This window comes from Scyliorhinus canicula, chromosome 15 (assembly GCF_902713615.1).
Source record: "Scyliorhinus canicula chromosome 15, sScyCan1.1, whole genome shotgun sequence".
NCBI lineage: Eukaryota > Metazoa > Chordata > Chondrichthyes > Carcharhiniformes > Scyliorhinidae > Scyliorhinus > Scyliorhinus canicula.
The window spans coordinates 50,507,791-50,534,376 of record NC_052160.1 but is presented as its reverse complement, the minus strand read 5'-3'; the positions used below and the strand labels follow the sequence as shown (position 1 = coordinate 50,534,376).

At 49.1% G+C, this 26,586-nt stretch overlaps 1 long non-coding RNA gene across 1 annotated transcript in view; it reads left to right on the top strand.

Moving 5' to 3' along the window:
• The first annotated feature begins 3,470 nt into the window (after positions 1–3,470).
• LOC119978106 overlaps positions 3,471–26,586 on the top strand; it is a 76,093-nt gene continuing 52,977 nt past the window's right edge. The window contains exon 1 of the long non-coding RNA XR_005463387.1: positions 3,471–3,571. This is a non-coding gene — a long non-coding RNA (uncharacterized LOC119978106). The remainder of the gene's footprint in view (positions 3,572–26,586) is intronic.

Here is a 26,586-nt window from a genome sequence, read left to right as displayed (position 1 = left end):
TTTTTTTGTTCAGAAATTAGATTTAGCTGGCTGCTGGGAGTGCAGGTGGTACGAGATGATTAATGGGAAGCGAAGGTGCCAGTGTGAGGGCCAGAAACATACATTAAATAACTGAGGGGTTGGAGCAATGTCAACCATTTTGTTTAAAGATTCAGCACACACATGCGATTTCTGCTGCTCCTTCCTTCTGGAGGCTTTTCCAAAGTTGTCCCCCCCACCACCCACCCAGCTCATTTCCCTTTGTTTTGTTTCCTCCCTTCCTGATAGAGAAAGTGGGCCTGATTGGACACCTTTTACACCATAAACAGCTGCCTTCCAATATCTCACGCGAGTACCACAGAAGGCATTGCAGCAGAGGTGTCTCGGCCTCAAGCCCCAGGAGCATGTCCGTCGCAACAGAAGCAGGAGCTGTGGCTCAATTCCCTCAAACAAACTCCTCACCACCCTCTCAAGATATAGTGATCCACTGAGACCAATTGTTGGCCCTGTACTGCTACCACTGACTGACATTCGCCAAGCCGAACAGATTAGAGGTCGAACCACATTTGTGTGCTGTCTCTCTATTTGCCTGATTGTCTTTTTATTCAGTCTCTCACTACCATGCAAAGTAAAAGTAACATCGACATAGTCCCAGATGATCATAGCCTGCTTTCCCCTTTGAGGGGAAGAGCTGACTGGTGTTGATTTAACCTGAGGGTCAGCGCACCTCAGGCGAGGAGCAAGGTTGAGAAGGCCAGACCTTCATGAATAACCTCAGCCGGTACGGGAATTGAACCCGTACTGTTGGCCTCACTCTGCATCACTAACCAGCTGTGCCCCATGCACTTTATTCTAAATGGTCCTAATTGTCTTGTTCAGTAGTTTGCAAACGCTGCAGTGAGGGAGCACTGCAGGTTACCCATAGGTGTATAAATGATCTCAGATCAGTAGATCTTTATAAGATCAGTAGAACATCCTTGCCCTTTGATGGACTGAATGGCCACATTCGGCTCTGGTTCCATAATCTCACGGTTAAAATCACTCAGAGTGTACACAAAACACAAATTATGGTCATGTGGGGTAGAAATTTCACATTTAAAAAAGCCATCAAGCTCACAATAAAAATGTGCAACTTCATATAGAGGGATGGAGGCTTTTGAATAGGCTTTGTCCGCACCTTAGAATCATATCAGCATGAATCAGCCTTGGTTGAGATTAATCCAACTGATGCTGTGAATTGACAATGAGTTCCTAGTCTAGCTCGGATTTGTAGCTCTCCCACTTCACTAAAAATGCCGGAAGAGTTTACTTGTTTTGTGGCTACTTAATTGGAAAATAATTGAGCGTTAGCTGTCCCCTGGTGATTGGTGCACAGTTACCTTCTAAACGGGCTTCACTCGCAACATTAAAAAAATTCCCAATTATCATACTCCCTCATGAATTTTGCTATCACTGGGTTTAGTAAGCCTGTACTGCAGGTGCCATACGAATGAAATAAACTGTGTCATTCACTGGAATGTAAGATGTGCCAATTCACAATGGTAATAACCCAACAGCTGATGGCTCCAACTACCAGACCTCAATTGTGCCGTGAAGAAATGGTACTGAGGCTAATACCAGGAGTAAGTCAACTTAAGTCAGTGCCATGGTTCAAACTCCAATGTTGAGTCTCTTGTGGAAGTAAAGATCTGTATTTGTCAGTTTCATGGAACTGCTAGTTCTACGTTCAAAGCATAATGGAAGAGATTCTGGCACAACTGAACACATTCTACAAGGAAAAGTTTCATTTACCTCATGAAGCAGAACTTATATTTTATTGTGCATGTCTCACTTAATAATGTGACCTGAGATAAGATTCACCTGAGAAAGGAGTTGTGCTCCGAAAGCTAGTGATTTGCAACAAACCTGTTGGACTTTAATGAAATGAAAAAATGAAAATCGCTTATTGGCATGAGTAGGCTTCAATGAAGTTACTGTGAAAAGCCCCTAGTCGCCACATTCCGGCATCTGTCCGGGGAGGCTGGTACGGGAATCGAACCGTGCTGCTGGCCTGCTTGGTCTGCTTTAAAAGCCAGCGATTTAGCGCAGTGAGCTAAACCAACCTGGTGCTGTAAGACTTCTTACTGTGCTCACCCCACGTCGGCACCTGCACATCATCACTTAACAATGTAGTCCTTAACAAATAACTTTCTCCATATTAACCCATAAATCCCCAAACTGAGACAACTTCCTGGGATCAAAAAAACAGTGACAAAAGTGATGCCAACCCCTCTGTCCAAGATTACAAATGTTCATTGTCCTGCCCAGTGCGCTGGCTCGCATGTCACATGTTACACACTGCGTTACCATTTAGAGACAAAGGTCAAGCTTGTGTTTATACAGCACCTATCACTTCCTCAGGGTATCATAAAAGCCCTTACACCGACACGTGCAGGTAAACATAGTATCGGATTTTCTTTTTATCTGTAAGACAGTACTGCAGACAACGTGGCATCCCCTCAGTACTGTACTGAAGTGACGGCCTGGATTATCTGCTCATATCAACTATTGGTAAATCAAGGGCTACAGGGAATGGTGAGGAAAGTGAGTCCAAGGGTGGATCGGCTATGACCTGATTGAACCGAGGAGCCATAAGGCCTACTCCTGCTCCTGTTGTTATGTTCGGATGTTCTTATATTCTGTACCCAGGGAGCGGTGAGAATATGGAGCTTGCTACTACAGGGCAGAGTTGAGGTGAACAGATGCATGTAAGGGGGAGTAGATAAACCTGTGAGAAGATAGAAGGGTATGTTGATAGGGCTGGATGAAGCAGGGGTGGGATGGAGCAGAGTGGGAGCAGGAACGAAAGGGAAAATGCTGGAAAATCTCAGCAAGTCTGGCAGCATCTGTAGGGAGAGAAAAGAGCTCACGTTTCGAGTCCGATGACTCTTTGTCAGTAAGAGTTATCTGGGGTTATCCAGAGTGGGAGCAGGCTTGTGGATCAGCTGAGCCAAGTCACCTGTTACCCTGCTGCTAATTCCAGGTGATTCATCCAGCTGCGGGTAAAACATTTATCGAGCCAGGAGGCTCTACACGACTTCAAACTCTGTTGTCCTGTAGCAACCCCTGCTGGACATTGGCTGCAATGGGGACATTGAGAAGAGACAAAATGGAGGTCAGCTGTGATTAGTCTCATGCACTAATGACCCAACTGTAGTGGCTGCACACATTTGTCCATGAATAATAAATGGCCATGTGCATGAGGTGGTATGGGGTTGATGGAGCCTGTAGGACCATCCTCAGCAGCAACCACTACTTATGAACAAGCAGTGCGAGCGGGTGGGAGGGGGGGTGGTGGACCAAACCCAACAAGATAGCATCGCATCTCCTCCCCTAGTTATTTGGTTTCTTGTCAGTGAAATGCTTTCGTTTTCTTGTTTGGAGAGGAACTTCCTCGCTTTGACAAGGCGTCAGCTGGACTCGAAACATGAGCTCTTTTCTCATCCTACTGATGCTGCCAGACCGGCTGAGATTTTCCAGCATTTTCTCTTTTTGGAACTTCCTCGTATTTTGTTCTCCCCTCAACTGAAACGATGCCTGGTTCTTTCGGTTGGTGAGTAGCACTTTCTCTCTTATGCATCTTTAGTATTGTAAGATGAGGTAAATCCATCTTTGGCCAACGTCGATGTGGTGAATGTATTCACCATAATGCATGACACTGTAACCATTGTATCCACCTAATGTAACCTGTGACCTGGAAGTGGTGATACGAGCTGCTTCCAGATACTGTACTGTAACCCGGGTGGGCTCTGCCTATGGCTCCGCCCTCACCGGGGCTATATAACCCGGCCACCCTGTGGGTGGCACTCATCTGCACAACCGACACTGGCTAGGAAAGTTCATGACTAATAAAGCCTTCTCTTCACTCGCTCTCTGCCTCTCTGTGAATTGAAGGTATATCAATTTATTAGTTGTCGACAGCACCATGGAAGCCGCTCTAAAGCCAGACAGGCTCGAACTCGACGCCCGCGGGTCCAAAGCCAAGGAAAAATTTGAACATTGGCTTCGATGCTTTGAGGCCTACATCGAGTCCTCAGCAACGGCTCCCTTGGAGACCCTCAAACTGAGACTCCTCCACACTCGGGTGAGCCATCAAATCTCGGTAGCGATTGAGAAAGCGGCCACGCATGAGGAAGCGGTCGCAACACTCAAGGCGCACTTCGTCAAGCCCGTGAATGAGGTGTTTGCTAGGCACCTCCTCACTACTCGCCGTCAATGCGACGGAGAATCACTGGACGAGTTTCTGGAAACCCTGACCCTACTCGCAAGAAACTGCAGCTACCGAGATGTGATGGCGGAGGAGCATATGAACTCACAGATCCGGGACACTTATGTGGCAGGGTCCACTCGAACTACATCAGGCAGCGCCTGCTGGAAAGCGGGACCTCCAACCTGCGGGACACGGTAAAGCTAGCTACCTCACTAGAGGTAGCCTACCAGAACTCAGCGCGTTCCCCACGGGCCCGGTGACCCCCTCCTGGACACTATCGACACGGCCCCCGTCGGACCTGCCTACGCTGCAGGCCTGCGCCGCGCGTCTGCCAGCCCAGCCCGGAGAACTGCAATGCTACTTCTGCGGCTAGGGCCAACACCGCCAGCAGCGTTGCCCAGCCCGCACGGCGACCTGCAGCGGCTGCGGGAAAAAGGGGCACTACGCGAGAGTCTGCCTGGGCCGACCGAGGGCCCAGAAACCGAAAATGCACCAGGCCCAACCCATGGACTCGCAGCTCCACAGGCCCCGGAATGTGGCTGCGTGCCTGCCCGGAATGCCCCCCCCCCCACCCCCGATGCGTCATCAGCATCATGCGAATCGTGGGGGCCGCCATCTTGGCCGCCGGGCCCTGCACCGACCGACACGTGCGACCGATGGTGGCGGCCATCTTGGTCGCCACCTTCGACCCCGTCCGACTCGTGCGACACCTTGTCATCTTGCGACTCCACAGACCACGCAGGCTACCCACAGCTGGGTGTGGTGACCCTCGACCAGTCGCAGCCGAAACCACTTGAGAACTCCATGATGGTCGTCCGGGTCAACGGGCACAAGACCCCCTGCCCCTTCAACTCTGGGAGCACGGAGAGCTTTGTCCACCCCGACAGGGCAAGACGCTGCTCCCTCCACACCTACCCCGCCTCACAAACAATCTCCCTTGCCTCCGGGTCTCATTCGGTCCAGATCCGGGGGCACTGTATCGCCAACCTCGCGATGCAGGGCGCGGAGTGTAGCCGTTTCAAGCTCTATGTCCTCCCCCACCTCTGTGCACCCCTACTGCTTGGATTGGATTTTCAGTGTAATCACTGAAGCCTGATCTTTCAGTTCGGCGGACCCTTGCCCCCCTTCACAGTATGCAGCCTCGCGACCCTCAAGGTCTCTCCCCCTTCACTCTATGCGAACCTCATTCCGGACTAAGCCCATTGCCACCAGGAGCAGGCGGTACAGCTAACTAGACATGGTTTTTATCAAGTCAGAGGTCCAGCGACTGTTGAGTGAGGGGTTTATAGAGGCCAGCACAGCCCCTGGAGAGCGCAAGTGGTGGTCGTCTGGACCGGGGAAAAGAACTGGATGGTTGTGGGCTGGAGCCAGACAATTAACCGGTTCACGCAACTGGATGTGTACCCCCTCCCCCGCATAGCGGAGATGATCAACCAGATCGCGCAGTGTGTTCTCCATGGTCGATCTAAAGTCGGCCTACCACCAGCTCCCAATCCACCAGGAAGAGCACCACTACATTGCCTTTGAAGCAGCCGGCCGACTCTTCCACTTCCTCAGAGTCCCTTTCGGCGTCACTAATGGGGTCTCGGTCTTTCAGAGAACGATGGACCGAATGGTGGACCAGTACGGTTTGCGGGCGACATACCCGTACCTGGACAACGTGACCATCTGTGGCCATGACCAGCAGGACCATGACGCCAACCTTCAGAGGTTCCTCCAAGCCGCCCAATCCCTCAACCTTACATACAACAAAGAAAAGTTGAGGTAAATGCATCTTTGGCCAACGTCAAAATGTTAGGGGAACTAGAACTGGGCTGTGAAACAGACATTTTGAATGATATACGGACAATTTAAAAAGTCAATGTTTTTTAAACACCACATGGGTTCAAAATGGCTGCAGACAGGCACAGAAATATGCAGCCTGATCAAACCCATCTGGATCATGATAAAGGGGCTGTGAGTCATGGGCAAAACTGGCCTGATAGTCATGCAAAACGGGCCCACCAGCCCTTACTCAAAATGGGAAAACAATGGGGGAAGCACGTTGGTGTGGCTCCAGGAAGTCTACAAGATTCTAACAGGTTCAAGCCCCAGCATTTGTAGTGCAAACCATCCTGATGGGAAAATGGTTAACACTTTGTGAAGGCCATCCTGAACCATTCCTCATCCCATCAGCCAGACGTAATCTCATCAAATTCAACTGACCGAATTGTGGAAGGTCACTTTTTTAAATATTGGGAACAGAACAGAAGCACGCACCAGAAACATGGAACATAAGCACAGAGCAGAGAGAGCAGAGAGAACAGAGGAGAAGTCAGTAAGTTGGTGGCCAAGCAAGAAGCGAAGACAACCTAGGGACCGACAGAAGACACCAGCAATCAACCAACTTCGACTGCGCCAAACAACCTAAAAGACTTTAAAATTAACTCGACTCCAGGATTGGTGAGCATATCCTTTCAGTCCCCAGAAATCCCCAATTAGCGAGGTGTTGAGGAAGGGTGGTTGGGAATTGCGTAAACGGTGTAAATTTAAAGATATTCATCGCGCCGCTATGGTCCTTCTTTGCTTCCATATTATGGTAGCTGGTTGTGTCTGTGAATATTGACTGGTCTGCTTGACTTCTTCCCTTCCTGAACAAAATTGATCAAATTTGGCCTTTGTGTCACCCATTCTTCTCTCTTTTCGTTCTGGTGAATCACAGAGTCAGAACATAATTCCGTAGTGTGGATCCGTAAGGGTCCAGGGGCCTCGAAAATGCTCACTCGAGTGAGTTCACTTGTCAGGCATAAGTAGTGACCCACTCTTTCTCTCTCCTGCTGGGAAGTAATCCCAGTGTGACGCTTCCACAGTTTACCACCACCTGCAGAAGAGAGACACACACGTCCAAGAGTGGCAGCCGGGACCACCGTGTGTGGAATTAGCGCACCCCGACAGTATACTTGCACCCTCGTCTGATGTCTTCTGTACCATTCTGTTGGACTGAAGAGGAGGGAGTCACCTAATGCCTGCCCTCAGTCCATCCCCATTCGCACTATAACAAAGCTTGAAGACAGAGCAAAAAGAATGTAGGCAAGTGGAGCCCCTCATCCTAATATGTTTGCAATGTCGCGGATCCAGAGGCCATTTCTTTATACCAGGTACCTGCCAATATTCCAGAGACACGAGATTTATATCCGGCACGGTATACAGAGTGGCCAAAAAATAGCTCGCTATTATAGCTCTTAACTGACATAAATTTCGACAAGAGTGTACTGGTTATTACTGACAATGAAGAGTGATTGATGGGCTGATAGATGAGGACATGCTTCCCACTGCGACTGTCGCTAGGTATTTTGGGATCACTGCTTCTGCAATATCAGCAGCTAAATAAAGTGTTCCTTTCTTCATCTCAGATCATTTGTTATTTATTGAACCAAAATGACAGTTCAAGTTGACAAATCGGCTCTTTGCTGCAGTGAAGCCAGAAGATATTCGACTCCAAAGTCATGTTGCTTTGGCTCCAGATGAGCAGAAATTAAATAATGAAGTGAGCCAACAGTGAGTCACAGGGCAACTCGGAGTCTATTAAAGAAAAAAAGAAAGAAAGTAGGGAAACAAGCTGGATATATGCAACCTTTCATGATCTCAGGTTGACCCAAGATGAATTACAACCGATGAAGAGTTTTTGAAGGAAAGTCAGAGGGCGTAATGCTCCGGAAAAAATTCTAAGTGCGGTAGCGAGCGGGAATTGCGGCGAGCTTCCTGGTGCTTGGCCCGCAACGCAATTCAACATTAATTGGTCCACTTAACGAGGCCTCACAGGCTTCTCGCCGCAATTGAAGGCTCGCCAGCTGATGCACCGCGATCGCGTTCGCCAACCCCCCCGCTAACAAGGTCGAGCAGCACTAACGGTGCACTCGCTCAGCCAACCCGAGCCAGCTCGCAACAGTAGCGCCCAGAATCCAGCCCCAATGTTCAGAGATGCTGACCTGGCAAGGCTTCGAGATGCAGTGGAGGCCAGGAGAGATGACCTGTTCTCCCGAGGGTCCCAGAGGGTGAGCCACGAGGCAGCCAGTGTGGCCCGGGACGAGGTGGCAACTGTCAGCTCGGGGAGTGTGAGCAGGAGGACTGGCCTTCAGTGCAGGGAGAAGGTCAATGATCTATGCCAGGCTGCACGAATGAGTAGACATCAACACACCCCTCCTCCCCAAGGGAGCATCCACTCCCCATGCGTTCCCCAACCCTTCCTCCAACCCCCCTCCCCCCTCAGCCCCCCCAACCCTTCCTTCACACCCCCTCTCGCACCTACTGTGAACCAAACAAGTGGCAACCGATACTCTCTCTGTGTCTGCTCAGGACAAGATCTCCCATAACCGTCAGGAGGGGGCGCCCAGACTGGCAGTGGGATGCCAGACATAAGAATCCTCACATCCTGCACGGAGTGGGCCCTGGAGGTGACTGGACTCGCCAAGGACAGATCAGTCAGCCATGCGGAAGCTGGCAGACGCTGCAGAGGTGAGAAACCCCCCCCCCCCCCCCCCCGGCTCTACCCGGGGGACCTGTCAAACATGAGTTGTAATTGCCTTACTGACTGGCGCATCCCTCCACTGACCACATGTCCACTCCCCCAGGCAAGACAGCAGTCGGAGGTCTGCTGGACCCCAAGACCTGCTGGGTCCCAGACTGATGCTGAGCCTCTGGAACAGGTCAGCCGGAGCTGATGGAGACAATAGGGGCCGACCTGGGAATTCAGATACAAATGTTAGCATCACTCCAGCAGGTTCACAAGCCACTTGGAGGAGTCCCAGAGGCTATGGGCACAGGACATGGCGCCGGCAATGAGTGGCACCGAGGCAAACACTGTTAGGGTGGCGACCACAGCGGAGAAACCGGTGCACGACGTTGGCACCATAAGTGTAGATGTCCAAGACGTCGTACAGTCGGTGACGACCATGGCTGAGGGTCTCGGCAGAATATCCGACTCACTTGGAGAAGTCACCCAGGACCAGGCCAACCTTGATTAGGTTCTGCGGGACATGTCCTGCTCTCGGATGGGCATGCCCGAGGCACCGCGGAGCTTGTCCCAGTCACTGAGGAGTATCGCCGATGGCATCGACATGATGGTGCTGAACATGGGGAGCTGCCAGTGCTGGCAGAGCCAGACGATGCAGGAGCAGCCGGGGCTCGAATCAGCTGCCCCTCCATCCCAAAGTGAACCCCAGGGTCCTATGGACACTGATCAGGAGTAGGGGGTGCTGGCCGACAGGTGAGCCGAGGTCCTTCGACCCCAGAGCCCGCAGAGGACACCCACGAGAGGCATCGGAGGCCACGGTACGAGGTAGGCAGCTGGCGCTCACCCATGCTCCAGCCATGGACATGTCCACGGAGCTGTGTCCCATGCCCTGGGTGTTCGGATGTTGGCTGCTGCGTGTGTGGTGTTGCCTCCCACAATGTTCAGGCACAGTGTCAATGCACCAAGGTGTGATTGGGATGCTAGGCAATGACTCCCACATGCTACATGGCACGCCCACCAACAGGAATGCACTTGGGTTGTGTGAAGTGCTCACTTAACCACGATTGCCAATTCCCTAATAGCAATATCCTTCAGCTGCACGGCCAGAGGCCTCGGCAGTCAGTGGGGGTTATGGATGCTCTTTGGGTGGCCCCTGGAATGGGCACACACAATCCAGGGCTTGGCATGGTGGGGCTGCGAGCGGTTGCCCCCCATTTGCCCCCCAAGTGCACCACCCACACACCCCCCCCATGGTGGCCCACCCCTGCGGAGGTTCCTCCGTCCTCAGCCAAGGGTCCCCTACCCTCCGCCGAGCACTGAGGCAGGAAGTCCAGCACCCCCCCCCCCCCCGGGTTCTTTGCCTGTGAGCAAAGATGACTCCCCACAGAAGCCCTTCCGCCAGGTTACGTTTTTGAAAGGGAGTACTAATTGGCGGCAGCGTGAGCACTTGCTGGGGAGGCCCCTGAATGAGGTCATTGGATATGAGGTGGTTCCCGTTAATTGTATGGAAATGGAGCTTAACTGGTGATAATTGGTTTCTCTCCACACTGTGGTGAGATCCGGATTTTGCCTATGGTTGCATCGCAAACTGCTTGGCACCTGGTTGGCACTTGGCGGATCTCGTTTTTGGCCTCTCCCTCTATTCACCTGCCTCGTTATGCTTGAGTGAGAGCATAACGGAGCTGGAGGATTGCACCCACAGTTAAAATATAGAAAGCCCAGTAGACACACCTAGCTCCCACAAACAGCAATGAAACTAATGATCAGACGAGCTGTTTCCTGTGTTGGTTTAGGGGTGAATGTTGATCAGGACACTGGAGAGAACTCTCCTGCTCTTCTTCAATTAGTGCCATGGGATCTTTCACACCTACATTCCGGGCCATTCAGACAGAGGGCCCGATCTGACTGAAGTAAAAGAAAAGTCCCGTTTTGGGTGGGACTAGCGGGGTCATTCCTCGCGCTTGTAATGCTGGTAGCAATCCCGCTATCGAATGGGACACTCCCCGCCAAGGACGCACTCAGTCGCATTTCCTGCACTGAAGAGCTCCCCTCGTCAGTGCAGGAAGAGATCAGGACGCCATTTAAAAATGGCACCCCAATCTCTCCACCCTCCAATGTGACCCCCAGACTGCTCCATCCACGAGCCATTGTGGGAGGGATCCAGATCATGACATCTCGTGATATCTCATTGGATGTCGCAGGGTGTAATGACTGTTGAGAATGCCGGAAGAGTATCTACTCATGGTATCTACTGGCCGCGTCCCATCTCGATTCTGGCGGGACATGGCCGGTAAATCAGGCCCAAAGCCTCAATTTAATGGTTCATTTGTAATACAGCACCTCTGGCAGCGCTGCACTCCCTCAGAAATGAACAAAAGTTCTAGTTGTATACTGTCATGTGAGTGTCTCTTTAAGAAAGGTTTATTCTCTTATTATGTGACTTGGAGCTCTTTGGGCTGTGGCTGTCAGGTGAGAGAGGTTTTTTTTAGGTTTCAGTTTCAGTTTTATGGTTTTTGGACTACAAAAGGAGAAAGAATTGTTTCCCTGTTTTCATTTAAAAAGTTGTTCCAGTGAAAAGCAAACAGGGTGTGGCTAACGCCCTTGGTAACTTTAAAGATATAGTTGCTTTCCGGAAGGAATTTGAATCTGCTGGCTGGACCTGGATCAGAATTTCAGGAAAAGGACCAGTCCCATTCAAGTGAGAATAGAGTATGCTGGCCTATGCCCTTGAAAAGAGATTTTGGTTTATTGGATTTTGTTATTGAATTGGAACAGCTAAGAGGGAATTCAGTAAGTGTTATATACATAGATTATTGTAGCTGTGTAGTGTCTTTATGTTTGTAATTGATTAAAATTCTTGCTGTATACATATATTCTTAGAATAAACCTTGTTATGATTAAAGCGCCTAGGAAGTCTAATGAATCACACCTGCAATGAAAGCTCTTGTGCTCATCCTGGCCAAATTCAACATAAAGGTTGTAGGTCAGGTGAACTTCATAATATACTTTGGAGTTTCTAAGCCCTGGCCTATAATAATACTCAGTGTGGGGTAGAGCTTGACCCCACAACATTCAGGTTCAGAAGCTAGAGTGCTAGACACTCAGCCAGGTCTGGCACCTGAATGGAGTCAATGGGAAAATACAGTAAGAAGTCTTACAACACCAGGTTAAAGTCCAACAGGTTTGTTTCAAACACGAGCTTTCGGAGCACGGCTCCTTCTTCAGCCGTGCTCCGAAAGCTCGTGTTTGAAACAAACCTGTTGGACTTTAACCTGGTGTTGTAAGACTTCTTACTGTGCTCACCCCAGTCCAACGCCGGCATCTCCACATAATGGGAAAATAGATTGGGGTATTTTTGTAGCTTCTCATCCTACCTCCATTCTTACGTCATATTGTGTCAATATAGCAGAACATGTGAATGTCCTCGTCAAAAACAGCCCACCACATGAGGACTGTTAAGCCACTTGTCAAAATGAGTATTTTTCTACTTGGTAAATTTAATAATTTCAACTTCTTCATCCCACACTCTGCAACCATTATATGTTTTTTTTTTGGGGGGGGGGGGGGGGGGGTCATTTCCATTAATCCCACCAGTCCAATCAAACTATTGACAATCTTTCCATTCTAGTCAATCCCTAGCTGAAATTTCATCCTGTTAGCTTCTGCATCATGAAGACTAGTTAATAATAATAATAATAATCACTTATTGTCACAAGTAGGCTTCAATTAAGTTACTGTGAAAAGCCCCTAGTCGCAACATTCCGGCGCCTGTTCAGGGAGGCTGGTACGGGAATTGAACCTGCGCTGCTGGCATTGTTCTACATTACAAGCCAGCTGTTTAGCCCACTGTGCTAAACCAGCCCTTTATATCTATCCCTGTAACATCATACACACCTCCAATTCTACCTTGGCCGAAATTATTGAAACCTTCATCAATAATTTTGTCACCTCCAGATTCAAGCATTCCAGCTGTGTCCTGTCCATTGTCACATCGTCCACCATCCATAAACTTCAGCTCATTCAAAATTTGACAACGCTAATCCTATCCCACAACATGGTCCCACTCTCCCATCAGCCCTGTCCTTGCTTATTAGCTTCGGACCCTCAATACTTGAAGTTTAAACATCTCACTCTTGCATTTAATGACCTTGTGAACCATGTCCTGCCCCCACCCTCCCCATCTCTGTGATCTCTTCTAGTCCTGCAACTCTACCATCCCCCCACCAAGCCTCTATTCCACCAACTTTAACCTCTTATGCATCACCCCCTTCCCCCTGCACCTACCCACGCCCCTCCCGTCTCTCCACTGTTGGCTGTAGTACCTTGAGCGGCCGCAGTCTCAAACTCTGGAATTCCCGCCATAAAACCTCAGCCTTCCTCTCCTTCAATCCCACATCATTAATCAAACACGTGGGCAGCCCTCCCAATGTTTTTTTGACCCAACATCCAATTTGTTTTTTTAAATTATGCCTTGAGATGTTTTTCTACATTATAGGAACTACGTAAATGCAAGTCCTATCATCATTCTCCTCACTTGCTTTTTTTTTTGAAGACTCGCTGCCAACGTAACAACAGCAATGTTCCAGAATTAAACGTTCAGAAAATAGTCATTGGAAGCATTCGGCATTTGTGATGAAGGAAATTATCAGTGTTATTCAATACATGAACTGCAAGCCATATGTGGTTGATTGGGTGTCCAAATGTGGTTAATTGCATTTCTGATTAGTAAATTGAAGAAATGAATGATAGACAGAATCATGGAACCTATGATCACGATATTTACAGTCTCACAGTGAATGAATGTGAACTTTAACCTCGGCAGCTTTGTAGCAAGATAAAAATCGGAGCATGTTTTTTTTATCATGCTTTACCTCAGTGCTTTACTTTCTGGGTTACTGAATGGTGGTTGAGGTGTATTAAGTACACACATGAAGTACCTGTCATGATATGCACTCATGCACATAATGAGATACAGACAGGCAGTGACAGGCATCCAGTACAGCCAATCAACACACAGGACAGAACACAACCAATCACCAGGCAGAACACAAGAGGGTGGTCTCCCACTATAGAACACACGAGGCATCAATCCTCTGCCTCTTTCCACTGGTGACAACTGTAGTGAGAGTCAGGATGCATATATCAGTTAGCACCTTCTACAGGTGGCTCAGAGCTAGTCTGGTCTAGTTAGTTATAGTTAGCACACTTAGAGTAGTAGAGTGTCAACCCACAGCAAACTGTGTGCACTGTTACAGAAATTCAATAAATCGTAGTGAACCAACGAAGTTTGGTGTCTGCTTTCCAGTACAACTGCATCCAGTTGCAGTCCGTGTTTCCCCAGGGTGAATAACACGACAGTAGTTATGTTGAGTGTGAGGCCTTTTCCACTAAAATTAGTGCATGTGGTCAAAACAGGTTGCAAAACATGCAACCTGTGGCTATTGTCAACAATTTCTGTTGGACAATAGGAAATCTAAGTTCTACCTTAAATTAAACTCATTAAAATGTGTGCACTCTTGTTGGATTTTGCAAATAATTTTCTGAATTTATCCAATCTAATCTAATTACAGGACACAGATCACTGCAAAATGGTAAATCCATTTTGACAGATTATAAAGAGAATATAGCAAAAACCTTTACAATCTGGTGCTGCCAGTGATAAAAGCACTTAAAGGGACACTTTGAACAGCATTACCACGGACCTTAAAGGGACACTTTGAACAGCATTACCACGGACCTTAAAGGGACACTTTGAACAGCATTACCACGGACCTTAAAGCACAAATGTTGCTGGGAAGGCTCTGTTATTAAAGGGAAAGGGCAATAATTGTCCAGGCACCTTCTTTTTTTGACCTGTTTAAAATCCACTTCAAATGAATTGTACCACAATGGTCTGAAAGAAGAGAATTAAATTAAATTTCAGTGAATTATTCTGTGCAGAAGTATCTTGAATAGCAATAACAACTTGCATTTATATAGCACTTTCAATGTAGTAAAACATCCCAATGTCCTTCACAAGAGCTTTACCAGGTGAAGTCTGACACCAGGTCTCTTACGCAAATACCAGGACAGATGGAGATTGTAAGGAGTGTCTTAAGGGAGGTGGCGAGGTGGACAAGTTTAAGGAGCTGAAGGCATAGCTGTCATAGTGGGGTGAAGGAAGTGGGAGTGTTCAGAGGTCAGATTTGGGAACGTTGCAGATCTAGAGGAGGATACTGGGATTGGGAGATACCAGGAAAATCACAACTTCAAATCATGTAACGTATCAGGCTTTACATCAGGCTAGTCCAAAATGTGCCCTATTAAACCAAAGGCAGCATAAGCACTTAGATTTTTTAATTTGTCCGGTTTGAATTTGACAAGTCTGGAGGTTTAGAAAGGCCAGCTCCAGGAATGACTGCCTCACTGGGGGATTAATTTCAATCAGAATGCTCAGATCCTTCATTTGTATCAATATATCCCGATTTATGGATTAAGGGAGTCTATGGACACCAAGAGCTTGAACATTCATGGTCTACTTCATAGGCACCTTTCCGTATTTCAAGTGGACCTTCCCAAAGGTGATTCAAAAACCTCAGGCCTATTGGCTGCTGTTCCCCATTACTTCTGACTCCTGGCCAATTTTCTGGAGCATGGACCAGTCCACATAAGTGGCACCTTCACCTGGAAAGTCACAGGATCCGGCCTTCCCTCGAGGGAGGCCCAGGGCATCTCAAATCCATTGTGCCAGTTGGGTGTTGCCAGGAGCAAGTTCCACCCGAAGAATCCAGTTTAGATCGAGAACAATCAACTAGTGTGGGGAATTTAGAAGGGGCAGCGCCATTAAAGATAAGATCCATTAGGAGGTTCTCAACTGGCAATGCCACAGCGTTAGCAATGAAGCAATGACGGCACTACAGTATAATTGGAATTATTCTCACAAAAATTTGGAATCATGTCAAATGTGCCAACATACCCTGTTAGCACTGTGGTTATTTTGATTTCCTTCCTTTTTAACTTGGAGATCATTGGGTGCTAGCATTAAGACGGCATACTTGGAGAAAGGTACAGAAAGATTACTGGTTCTCCCTTTCCATACTTGTCTTAAGTTATAAATTAATAATGTCATTCTTAATTTTAGTGAATGGCTGATTAATCTCTGATCTTTATCCCATATATGTTTTTTTAATGTAATGAATGATTAAATTATTATGTGCAGACAATACGATATGTAATTATTTAAAACAATGAGTAACATAATTAATGATGAAATGACACCATTAAATTAACAATAAAATTCAATAAGTTAATTAAATGAAGCGAATAATTATCAAATGTAGTTATTTATAACGCAGAGGATTAAACAGATATAAATCTCGATCTCCAAAGCATTGCACTAGAACGGAAAGATTTTGGGCGGGATTCTCCGTTTATTGAGACTAATGTTGACCAGAATTCGTGGACTTTCACGACAAGAAAACTGGCAGCGCACCTGGACTCATTCCATTACTATTAAGAGGCCAGCACAGGCCCCAGGTTGAACACAATCAATTCCAATGAAAAATGGTGAGGGATTCGCCGGGTCCATGATTGACAATCGGGGTGGTGGGGGGGGGGGGGGGGAAGCGGGCTGACAAGCTGCAGCCGCATATATATATTACAATCCCCACACGCACTCATCCCAGCCAACAAGGTGGAACTGGCTGTGCTGGAGCGTGTCCATACAGTCAATGGGTCAGCTGGGGCCAGAGGGACCCAGGGGTGTGGCCTGGGGAGATACCTATATGACCCGTGGCACTAAATTCACAGTGGGCTGTCAGCGGCATGCGCAGCTGCATTGCTGCCACAATAGAGTTCCGTGCCCATCCACCCCGACCACACAGACCACCTCCTGGCCATGCCTCGCTACTCCCCCCGGCCCTGGCAAAAGCCCCCCCGCCCCCCCCGCACCCCTTGTGAGCGGCACAACTGTCAGCAAACTATGGCAATGTTGGACACTTCCATATCCCCTCTCTCTCCCTCAGCAGCCACGTCGTTGGTTTCACAATTTTTACAAGCACAGGTGAACTGCGCCGTCGGGAACTCGGCCCATCGAAAGAGCCGTCAAATCGGTGCCCGTCACGATTTCGGCATTGGAACCCATTTTACGCCCCATCGTGTTTCGCGATTTAGGCGTTGACCACCGGAGAACCACGTCCCATGTAAGTAAAGAAGAAACCTATTGGTTCAGCCACATTTGTGACCATCAGGCAGATTGTCTGAAGAACAAAGGTTTCACTGAGGTGTCGCTGAACCATTAAAAGCTATGCAGAGTACATGACAGTGCTAAACGAGCTAAAGAGAAGTGAACTGCTTTGGGCATGAGGATTGACACCAGAAATGAATGGGAAAGGAAGCCCTCATTCCTGGAGATGATTCCAGCCTTTTACATGGTGCCAGCCATTGTGCAAAGAGGGAGTGGAGGCTTGGAGGTGCGAGGCTGCTGACAAATGCAGGCAGGTTGAGGGGCACTGGGAATCCGAGGTGATGCGCTGCTTTGCAGCTGTGCATGTAATATTGATCGGGTCTTGGGATGTTTCTCGAGAACTGTCTTCCAGGGAACAGGACACCTTGGGTGTGATTTAACAGAAAAGGTTCTACGTGTCATTTCGGGTGAGATTGGGGGAGTGTTTCCTGACAGTCGTGTTGGCCCATATTTAACGACACTCGGTGCTAGAAATGTGTCCCCACGAACTTCTCGTCATTACTGGCTGTCTTGCCATCTGATTCACCAGACTCGAGCCTCAGTGTCTCACTGCTAACAAAGAGGAGCTGCTTTTAAACACCCCCTCACCACTCACTCCAGCCAATGCACAAGCATGGCATCACGCAGACCTGCACTTCGCTTTGGCAATGTTGACTTGGCTAGGCTTCTGGACACAGTGGATGCAGGACGGAACACCCTGCTCCCCTGAGGGGGTTTAACGGCCAGCAGCAGGGCCACCGATATTGCCTGGGAGGCAGCGGCAGTGGTTGCCAGTGCGGGCAGCATGACCAGGTGGACCGCCATCCAATGTCGGAAGATGACCAACGACCTCCACCCAGCTGCACGGGTAAGTTACCACCTCTCTCCTGGCAACCACCCCTCAAATTCCCAACCCCCCCATCCCAACAAATCACTGACTGACACCTCGCACCCTCTTCACATCTGGTCTTCGTGCTTGTTCCTCAGCACCCCTGGCACCCACCAGCACAATCCTTTCATGCCCAGGTGCAGTACACACTCATGCCACCTACCAGAGACCCCCCGATCCATCAACTGTGCAGCTCACAATGCCCTGCAGAATAAGTTGGCCCATAATAGGCATGAAAGGGCCAATATAGGTGGCAGAGTATCAGAGTCCACACCCCCAATGAGGAACGGGTCCTGGAGATCGCGGGGTTGACCAGGGAGTGAGCAGTCATTGACAGCAAGGTTGGCCTGCGCATCAGAGGTGAGGCTCCATTGGTGCTCGACCCAGATGACCTGTCTCAAGTGAGTTGTTCATGTCAGACAAAATGATCCTTCCCTCTCACTGACCACATGTCCATTCTCCTGCAGCATCTCCATCTGATGAGGCTGGGCCATCCCAGCTTGTCCCCTGCCCACCACCCAGAGCAGAGCTCCAAGGAGACCACCATCGATGCGTCACAGCTACCCCGCCCATCTTCCACCAGCGTACAAACACACACACGTACACATCTCGGTGGGTGACATTAGTGGACAGGCTTAGAAACACAGAAAATAGGTGCAGGCGTAGGCCCTTTGAGCCTGCAACACCATTCAATATGATCATGGCTGATCAAGCAAGTTCAGTATCCCATTCCCACTTTCTCTCCATATCCCTTGATCCCTTTAGCTGCAAGGGCCATATGCAGCTCCCTCTTGAATATATCCGATGAACTGGCCCCTTTCTGCGGTAGAGAATTCCACAAGTTCACAACTCTCTGAGAGAAGATGTTCTTCCTCAGCTCAGTCATGAATGGCTTACCCCTTATTCTTAGGCTGTGACCCCTAGTTCTGGGAAACAATCTGGTGAGCAGCACACAGTTGCTGATGCACATCAGGTGGAGGCAGGAACATCCAAGGTAGTCGGCAGTCAGAGGTCTGCTGGATCCCAGAACTCAGCTAATTCCCAGTCAGATGCCGAGCCTCTGGACAAGGTTATTCCAGAGCTAATGCAGTGGCTAGGACGTGGCTGTGAGATTCAGGATGGGATGTCAGCAACACTCTGGCAGGTGCATAGCCGATTGGAGGTGCCCCAATCGGCACAGGATATGATGCCAACAAGGCGTGGCACCGAGGCCAACACTGCTCGGGCCACAGTGGAAAGCCTGGAGCATGAACCTTACCTCCCAAGAGCCAACCTGTCATCCTGGGATGGTCCTCAAAGATCCCTGAGTATCTCAGGTGTAGCTGTGTCCCTGGGAAGCGTGCACACACACATGGTCACACACAAGTTGAATATTCAAGGAGTCAAACCCCTTCCTGTTAATAAAAGGCACTTCCTGATGCACAAGGTGTGCTATTAAATACTGTTTGGACCTGGGAGATAGAATAGAATCAAAGATCCCAGCGACAGCAGAGAATCCTGCTGCATGGGCATCTTGGTGGCCCTGGTCCAGCTCAAAGTTGATGTATTCAGGTGCCCAGGCATACAGGGTATCCGTGTCCTCACGGATGCACTTGTGGGCTGTCACTTGTGAAAGGCTGCACAAGTTCCCACTTGTGCCCTGTAACGAACTGGTAGCATAATCGTTCAGGGCTGTCGTCCTTCATGGTCACCGGCAATAGGTCTCCTCCTCCACCACGTTGTGCCAAGTCAACGAGGACATGGCATGGGTGCTGTGATTTGATTTGATTTATTGTCACATGTACCGAAGTACAGTGAAAAGTATTTTTCTGCAGCCGAGGGAACGTACGCAGTACGTACATAGTAGACAAAAAGAATAATCAAAAGAGCACATTGACAAATGGTACATCGACAAACAGTGATTGGTTACAGTGAGGAACAATGGGCCAAACAAAGCAAATACATGAGCAAGAGCAGCATAGGGAGTCATGAATAGTGTTCTTACAGGGAACAGATCAGTCTGAGGGGGAGTCATTGAGGAGCCTTGTAGCCGTAGGGAAGAAGCTGTTCCTATGTCTGGATGTGCGGGTCTTCAGACTTCTGTACCTTCAGCCTGATGGAAGTATCTGGAAGAAGGTAATGCCTGGATGGGAGGGGTCTCTGATTATGCTGTCTGCCTTTCTGAGGCAGCGGAAGGTGTAAACAGAATCAATGTGGGGGTGGCAAGCTTGTGTGATGCGTTGGGCTGACTTCACCACACTCTGCAGTTTCTTGCGATCTTGGACTGAGCTGTTGCTATGCCAGGCTATAATGCAGCCGGATAGGATGCTCTCAATCGCACATCTGTAGAGGTTTGTGAGAGCCTATGCAGACATGCCGAATTTCTTTAGCTTCCATAGGAAGTAGAGACATTGTTGGGCTTTCTTGATTGTTGCATCAACGTGAGTGGACCAGGACAGACTGTTGGTGATGGTGACCCACAGGAACTTAAAGCTAGCGACTATCTCCACTTTGGAGCCATTGATGTAGACGGGAGTGTGTGTCGTGCTCCGCTTCCTGAAGTCGATGATCAGTTCCTTGGTCTTTCCGACATTTACAGAGAGGTTGTTTTTGTACACCATGCAACCAAGTGATTTATCTCCCTCCTGCAGTCTGATTTGTCGTTGTTTGAGATATGGCCCACCACAGTCGTATCATCCGCAAACATATAGATTGAGTTGGAGTTAAATCTTGACACATAGTCATGTGTGTATAGGGAGGACAGTGGAGGACTGAGCACGCAAGCTTGCAGGCCCCGGTGTTGGGGACTATTGTGGAGGAGGTGCTGCTGCCGATCCTGACAGATTGCAGTCTGTTGGTGAGGAAGTCAAGGATCCTGCTGCACAGGGAGGGGTCAAGTCCAAGATTACTGAGTTTGGTTATTAGTCTTGTCGGGATAATAATGTTGAAGGCGGAGCTGTAGTCTATGAACAGCAATCTTACATAGGTGTTCTTGTTGTTGATGTGTTCGAGGGTTGATTGTAGAGCCAGTGAGATAGCATCTGCTGTGGACCGGTTGCGATGATAGGCAAACTGGATCGAGACCGTCTGGGAGGCTGGCAGTGATCCGTCTCATGACTAGCCGCTCGGAGCATTTCATGATAACAGACGTCAGGGCCACCGGTCTGTAGTCGTTGAGGCAGACTACCTTGTTCTACTTTGGTACTGGAATTATGGTGGTCTTCTTGAAGGAAGTGGGGACCTCAGAGTGGAGGATTGAGGTGTTGAAGATATTTGCGAATACACTCACCAGCTAGTCAGCGCAGGCTCGGAGTGCTCGCCCAGGGAATCTGTTGGGGCCCGTCGCTTTCTGCGGATTCACTTTCAAGAAGGCAGCTCTTACCTCTGAGTCTGTAATAGTGGGTATGGGTGTGTCCAGGACTGTTGGGGCGAGTGGCACTGATGCATTGCATGACTGCTCAAAGCGGGCATAGAACTTGTTCAGATCATTGGGTAGGGATGCTCCGGCCCCAGATATTCCTTGCTTTATAGCCTGTGATCTTGTGTAGTCCCTGCCATAGTCGTCCTGGGTTAGTGTCATTGGCCTGGGACTCTAGTTTGATGAGGTATTGTCTTTTTGCATCTCTGATGGCTTTCCATACATCGTACCTGGATTTCTTATACAGGTCAGGGTCGTCAGACTTGAACGCCTCCATCCGGAACTTCAGCAGGGAGTGAACCTTTTGGTTGAGCCAGGGTTTCCGATTGGGGAATACCCGTATTGTCTTCTTTGGTACACAGTCTTCGATACACTTACTGATGAAGTCTGTGATGGTGGTTGTGTACTCGCCCAAGTTAGCTGCCACGGCCTTGACTATGGACCAGTCCACAGACTCCAAGCTGTCGCCTTGGACCAGCACTGCACGGTTTTCTTGACTGGCTCAGCACGCTTGAGTTATTGTTTGTAAGCTGGAATTAGGAAGACCGACTTGTGGTTGGATTTGCCAAAGTGTGGTCGGAGAATGGAGCGGTAGGCACCTTTGATGCTCGTATAGCAGTGTAGAGGGATGTTTGCACCATTGGTGGGGCAGGAGATATGTTGATGGAGTTTGGGTAGAACCTTCCTGAGGTTGGCCTGAGTGAAGTCTTCTGCTTGAAGTTTCCGGCCGCACTGTTTCTCCTGAGCCGCATGCTGTCCATCATCTCCCCAAAACACCAATGATGCCTATACACCGTGAGCCATCCCGGCATCCCCCTCTGGGTTCCTCCTCGGCAGGATGGGTGGCTGGGTCTTCAGGGTGTGTGGCAACCCCCTGCTCATGGGGTGCCACCTCCAGCCAGCATCAACACTGTTGTCTTCTCCGGTGTCTGGCCATCTGGGCTGCCTCCAACACTGTGAGGGCAACCTCTGCAGGATCGACAATACCAGCCATTGAGGTCTCTGTAAGGAATTGGAGGAGAGAGCATATCCTCTGCGGGACCGACACCACCATCCATTTTGGTCTCTGTAAAGGATTGGAGAAGGAGAGAAACCAACAATCAGTTAGGACTTCCACCCTGGGACTCTCAAATCCCCCAAACCTCCCCCACACATATGTGTCCCGCCTTCTGGCAGAGTGCCATCCAGTGGGCCAGCTGGAACACCTCATTCAGCCTCCCACCTCCAGCCACAGCAGGAGCCTCTAGACTACAGACCCCAGGCTCCTGCCGGGAGCACTAGGGAGACCGTGCTCAGGTGCCCTACCCTGATCCACACACTCACCTTTTGTTAGCGAGGATATCCCCAGTGCTGAAGCCCAGCTCTTGAGTGATTGATTGTTGGCTGCTGCCTCTATGGTGCTGACGCTTCTAGAGTTCAGGCAAAGTGTTGTGGATTCAAGGTTTGATTGAAATGTGATGCAATAATCAGAGTCTGAGACATGGCACATGTACCCATGAGAATCCACTTGAGTATTGTGCGCAGTTTTGGTCCCCTTATTTGCGGAAATATGTAGTGGCATTGGAGGCAGTTCAGAGAAGATTCACTAGGTTGATTCCAGAGATGAGGAGTTTCTCATATGAAGAGAGATTGAACAGTTTAGGCCTACACGCTCCAGAGTTTAGAAGAATGAAGGAGATTAAACTGAGCATACAAGATGATAAAAGATATGGATAAAGTACACGTGGAGCGGATGCTTTCTCTCGTGGGGCAATCTAGAACGAGAGGTCATCGATTTAGGATTGAGGTAGCAAATTTAAAACGGATTTTCAGAGAAACTACTTATTCCAAAGGGTTGTGAATCTGTGGAATTTTCTATCCAGAGTGAGGTGGATGCTGGGACAGTGAGTAAATTGAAGGAGGAGTTAGACAGATTTTTAATTGTTAATGGGTTGAAGGGTTATGGATAATGGGCTGGACGGTGGAGTTGAGGCCAGGATGAGATCAGCCATGATCAAATGACGGAGCAGACTTGATGGGCCAAATGGCCTACTTCTGCTCCTCTATCTCATTAACTTATACATGCATCCCACGTTGTTGAGTGAGGCGAGGGAGGAAATAGCGGAAGTGCCGGCAATAATTTTCAATTCCTCTCTGGCCACAGGAGAGTGCTGGAGAACTGGGGGATATCCAATGTGGTACCATTATTCAAGAAGGGATAAACCAGGAAACTACAGGCCAGTCTGTCTAACCTCATTGGTGGGTTAACTATTGGAAGCAATTGTGAGAGGCAGAATTAATTGGAGAGGCAGGGATTAATCGGGAACAGTCAGCATGGTTTTGTTAAGGGGAGGTCATGTCTGACCAACTTGATTGCATTTTTCAAAGAATTGTCCAGGTGTGTAGGTGAGGGCAATGCATTTGATGTCGTCTACTTGGATTTCAGCAAAGCTTTTGATAAGGTCCCACATGGGAGACTGATAACGAAGGTAAGAGCCCATGAGATCCAAGGAAATTTGGCAAATTGGATCCAGAATTGGCTGAAAAATGAAATGAAATGTAAATCGCTTATTGTCACAAGTAGGCTTCAATGAAGTTACTGTGAAAAGCCCCTAGTCGCCACATTCCGGCGCCTGCTCGGGGAGGCTGGTACAGGAATTGAACCCGCGCTGCTCGCCTTGGTCTGTTTTACAAGCCAGCTATTTAGCCCACTGTGCTAATCCAGCCCCTATAGCAGGAATGGCAGGAAGCAGAGGGTGATGGTGGAGGGGTGTTTTTCTGACTGGACGCCTGTGTCCAGTGAGGTCCCAGAGGGATCAGTGTTGGGTCCCTTGCTGTTTGTGGTTTATATAAAGATTTAGACTTGAATGTAGGAGGCTTGATCAATAAATTCCCAGATGATGAAAAATTGGTGGGCTGGTAAATAGTGAGGAGGATTGCCTTAGATTATAGAAGGATATAGAGAGGTAAGTCAGATGAGCTGATCAGTAGCAAATGGAATTCCATCCGGATAAATGTGAGGTGATGCACTTGGGCATACATGATGAACGGCTGGTCCCTGGGAAGCACCGAGACAGTGACCCAGCCGGGAACCGAACCTGGGACCCTGGAGCTGTGAAACATTTATGCTAACCACCATGCTACCGTGCTGCCCTAAAGTTCAGAGTGCTTCCCATTGAATAATGGTTATATTTCTGAACTGTTTATTTTATAATTTGTAGTTTTGTAAAATTATTTGTGCTTTGAGTACATTTTAGCCTGTGGGATATTTCTACCATGAGGACAGTAACTGCATTGGGATAATATTGGAACAAGGTGAAATTAAATATTTCAATGGCCTGAAGTACAGGTTTCACGATAATAATCCCACAAAGTTTTACAAATATTTAATCCTCACAGTTGTTTGTTTGAAAATTTCCCAGATGTCCATTACCACTGAGATACCCTGAAGCACAATTGCAATCTATGGATTCAGACATCACTGTGGCACATAAATACAATGCCGCAGATGGACAAGCAGTGCCTTCAGGGGCAGATTGACTTTTCAACTCCTCTGTATATTATGCTGTTTCCCATTCACTTCCTAAACTGCCCATATCAGATTTCATTTGACCCCTCCCTGGACTGGATTATCTGTACGTCTAACTTCAGTATTATTCGGTCTCTCCATTTTCTTGTCTTTCCCATAGAATTTTACACCAAGCAAAAACAGAACATTCAGCTCCTGGGGCGAAATTCTCCGACCCCCCGCAGGGATTGGGGAATCGCCCGGGGCCAGCATAAATCCCGCCCCCGCCGTGGCCGCAATTCTCCGCCACCCGCGAATTGGTGGGGGCGGGAATCGCGCCCCGCCGGTCGGCAGCCCCCCCGCGGCGATTCTCCGGCCCACAATGGGCCGAAGTCCCGCCACTGTCAGGCCTCTCCCACTGACGTGGTTTAAACCACTTCTGGTGCCGGCGGGAGCAGGCGGCGCGAGCGGGCCCCGGGGTCCAGTGGGGGGCGTGGGCGATCGGACTCCGGGAGGTGCCCCCACGGTGGCCTGCCCCGCGATCGGGGCCCACCGATCGGCGGGTGGGCCTGTGCCGTGGGGGCACTCTTTTTCTTCCGCCGCCGCCATGGCCTCCACCATGGCGGAGGCGGAAGAAACCCCCTACACCGCGCATACGCCGGTGGTGATGTCAATGGCCGCTGACGCTCCAGCGCATGCGCGGACTCACGCCGACCGGCGAAGGCCTTTCGGCCAGCCCTGATGCCGGTTGGCATGGCGCCAAAGGCCATTGGCGCCAGTCGGCCGAGCAGGAGCCACTCCAGCGTGGGCCTAGCCTCTAAAGGTGCAGAGAATTCCACACCTTTGGGGAGGCCCAACGCCAGAGTGGTTCTTGCCACTCCGGTACGCCGGGACCCCCCGCCCCGCCGGGTAGGGGAGAATCCCGGCCCTGGTCTTTGCCAGTGTTTATGCTCCATGTACTGGAATGTATGTAGGCAAGCCAGTGAAGGGTTAATTATTACATCTTAGTGTAATTCATCCACTAGAGGGCACCACCAGTTCTCAGTATATAAATCAGACCTCAGGGAATGCTGGGTAGTTAGCAAAGGAGAAAGCCTGAGAACAGCACAAGGAGTAGATTAGTTTAGAGAGAGTTAACATGAGGATATTATGAGTGACTACAAGATTATTGCTTACTGCAAGACAGATTCAATATTACTTTATTATTAACTGTAGCTCTGTAGTGTGTGTGAACTTCATTTAATTTATTGTTATCCAATAAATTAGTCTTGTGTCAATCTAATGATTGATGGTTTATTTGTCATCATGTCAGCGGACCATTCTGGATCAAAATGCAAAGAACAACGACATATTACCACCAAGGGTAATATAACACTCTAGACACCCGCCCTCTCGCCATATTTTATCTATCCCTATTAGAATATCCATATATTCCTTTATCCATCATTTGCTTACCTAGTTTCCATGCACCCACCTGAACTAGATGTTCTAAAATTGGGTTCCATATTCAAACCACTTCCTGGGTTAAGAAATTCCTCCTGATTCCATAATGGGATTATTCCATTTGTGGTCCCTAGTTTTTCATCTCCCTCACAAGTGGGAACATCTGGGGCGGGATTTTCTGGTTGTTCCTACTGGTACAACCCACCTGTCCTGCCGACGGCGACCCCTTCAACCCACCAATCTGGAGAGTGCAAAGAACGGGAAGCGGGTCGACAGCGGCAGGACTGGCAGACCCTGCCTCCTCCACCGCCACAAAACACGCCACGGGGAAGAGCGGAAAATCCCGTCCCTGGTCCACATCCACCTTATCAAACACTTTCATAATTTGAAAGACCTCTATTGCCTGACCCACAAGCCTTTCAGTTTCCAGAGAAAAGAGCAGCAGCC